At 34.7% G+C, this 3252-nt stretch overlaps 1 long non-coding RNA gene and 1 pseudogene across 3 annotated transcripts in view; both read left to right on the top strand.

Moving 5' to 3' along the window:
* The window catches only part of LOC115069901, a 45587-nt gene that overhangs the window by 28865 nt on the left and 13470 nt on the right, over window positions 1-3252 (top strand). The gene's annotated exons all lie outside the window — the stretch shown is intronic.
* LOC103731908 lies at window positions 389-1351 on the top strand (annotated as a pseudogene).

The raw sequence follows: 3252 nt of genomic DNA on the forward strand, positions 1-3252 counted from the left end.
AAATTCTCATGTTTATGACCTTTGATCTCTATTTTATTTACCTTGATTGTAAAACATTTAAATAAGATCATTTTAAATGAAAATCCAGGAGGCTATATCCAAAACATAGAAAACATATATATGGCTTATTAAATATCTAACAGTAATAAAGACAGGTAAAAACAATATTAACAGTCCTTTTTTTCTTCTTCAACTATTTAAACTAATTATTTGTTAAAGAGAAGTCATAGTAACAGGCACTTTGGAATTAGTTTTGTTGAAAAAGTTGGTCGAGTTCCTGGAATTTCCCTGCGTGCTTGCCTGCGCTTGGCCTGCTGCTCCCCGGCTCTTTTCCTTCCTCTGGCCTTCACCGGAGGGTCTACCCGGCCCCTTTCTGCCATCGGCGGCCATGGAGCAGATGCCAGCGCCCAAGAGTAAACTAAAAAAGCCGAGTGAAGACAGTTTGACTAAGCAGCCTGAAGAAGTTTTTGATGTGTTGGAGAAGCTTGGAGAAGGGTCTTACGGAAGTGTTTTTTTAAAGCAATACATAAGGAATCTGGTCAAGTTGTTGCAATTAAGCAAGTACCTACCTGTTGAGTCAGATCTTCAGGAAATAATGAAATTTTTATAATGCAGCAGTGTGACAGCCCATATGTTGTAAAGTGCTGTGGTAGTTACTTTAAGAACACAGACCTCTGGATTGTTATGGAGTACTGTGGAGCTGGATCAGTCTCAGACATAATTAGATCACGAAACAAGACATTAACAGAAGATGAAATTGCAACCATTCTAAAATCCACATTGGAAAAGATTAGAATATTTATACTTTATGAGAAAAATACACAGAGATATAAAAACTGGGACTATTCTTCTCAATACAGAAGGACATGCAAAACTTGCAGATTTTGGAGTGGCTGGCCAGTTAACAGATACAATGGCAAAACACAACACTGTGATAAGAACTCCATTTTGGATGGCTCCAGAAGTAATTCAAGAAATAGGCTACAACTGTGTGGCTGATATCTGGTCCCTTGGTACTACATCTATAGAAATGGCAGAAAGAAAACCACCTTATGCTGATATACATCCAATGAGGGCTATTTTTATGATTCCCATAAATCTGCCACCAACATTCAGGAAGCCTGAACTTTCATCTGATAATTTCACCGATTTTGTGAAAAAGTGCTTAGTGAAGAATCCTGAGCAGAGAGCTACTGCCACCCAGCTGTTTCAGCATCCTTTTATCAAGAATGCAAAACCCATGTCAATATTAAGAGACCTGATCACAGAAGCCATGGAAATCAATGCCAAAAGACATGAAGAGCAGCAGCGAGAGCTAGAAGAGGAAGAAGAAAACTCAGATGAAAGATGAGCTGGATTCACACACTATGGTTTTGATAAGCAGGACTCCAAGAATATGAGTCGTGAAAACTGCAACCAGAACATGCATGAACCCTTCCCCACGTCCAAAATGTTTTTCCAGATAACTGGAAAGTTCTTCAAGATGGAGACTTTGACTTTTTAAAAAAATCTAGGTTTAGAAGAACTACAGATGCAATTGAAAGCACTGGACCCCATATGGAACGGGAAATAGAAGAGCTTCGTCAAAGATACGCTGCGAAACGACAGCCCACTCTGGATGCAATGGATGCTAAGAAAAGATGCCAGACTTTTGAGTCTGATTTCTTCTCTGTTTTAATAGTTACTCTGGACACTAAGAAACAACTAAGAATTGAAGAAATAGTATTTTTTTAATCCCTAAGATTATGCTCTACAACTTTGCAAAGGTCAAAAACCAACAATGGTATACACCTAGATAAATTCCTAAAAGGCAGAATTTACTATTGTATCCACTTTTTCATTTTTAAATGATGAGAACCATAGAAATGAGTTTTCTTTTTCTGTGTGCTATTATACCAGCAGTAAAACTGATCTAAAATTCAGGCTGTATCTGGAGATTTTGAGAATCCAAAGCAGTTGTTTAATTGTACTGGCATTGAGGGGCTTTATATTATGATTTCTTTATTCCTATGGAGAAGCCTATTTATTGTAGCCCCTAGGTAGACTTATTTATTTATACTATTTCACTTTTTTGTTTTTTAAAGACAAGATTGGGATAGTTTGAATGCAGGTAAGGACATATTAACAATAATGTACAACCAAATTGTGCATTAAGCAAGGACTGTGGGGCGCATTCCTTCATTTCCATGGCAGTTTCCAGTAGAAACAAAGCAATAATAGCAAGAGTGCCCAGTGGGCAGGCGTTTTTACACTGAAGCAGTAATTCCATTTTTACCTTTTGAAGTGTTAATGTCTTTATTTTGATATTTGGTACAAACAGAACTATATGTATTTAGGTCAAACAGAGCTATAAGGTTTAAAACCAAAGAAATCAGTGAGTGAATTCTTGCACACACACAAAAAATGTAGTAAATATTTTTTTAAAGATGAAACCTGAAGACAAATATAATTTGCTAACATTTTTTTCTGTGTAGTTTTACAGTAATCACATTGAATTTATTCTGTGAAAATGTGCTCTTGTCACAAGACTTTTTATTGATTTCATTTATTTCCTGGGAATTGATAAACATCATGCATCTGACAATAACAAAACAACAGAAACATTTGTACTAAACTGTGCAAGCCTTGGGGACTGAAAAAAAAGGATTAAAAACATTAAAAAGAAACTCATTTCTAAAGTGACCAAAAAAATCAGTTTTGTTAAAGAAAAAAAATCACTTCTCATTCGGGTTTGAGGCATCCAGATGATAAATTTTGGTATTTGACTTTACTTATTTATTTATTGCCATCTTTTTACAATGATACTAATTGTATTAATCACTTAACAAATATTTAACTATACTGTATTTTTAAATTTAAAGCAGAGATGAACAATTACCTCAAATATATCATTGCAATGTAACACAACAAGACTAGCCATATATTTTAAGAAGTCCCAAACCTCAAGTTGTAAACCTCGAAGCAAGTATCCTTTTTTTTTTTGGTTGCTAAAAATCTTTTATATTTTGTATATATGTTATACATTTATAAATATAAACATTTTAGGACACTTGCTTGATAACTACTGCCTCTTTAAAGCCAACCAAGAAGTTTGACAAGGTGCATATCTTTGCCAAGTCTACATAAAAACAGCTCTAAACATTTAAAAAGAAAATTGGTCATTTAAAAACACCTGCTTCAAGGTTTACAAAGACATCTCAAAGTTTAAGATTTCCCAAACCCTACAACCAATCTCAATGTTTTGTTTTATTT

Source organism: Nannospalax galili, unplaced genomic scaffold (assembly GCF_000622305.1).
Source record: "Nannospalax galili isolate Female #2095 unplaced genomic scaffold, S.galili_v1.0 scaffold3135, whole genome shotgun sequence".
In the NCBI taxonomy this organism is placed as follows: Eukaryota; Metazoa; Chordata; class Mammalia; order Rodentia; family Spalacidae; genus Nannospalax; species Nannospalax galili.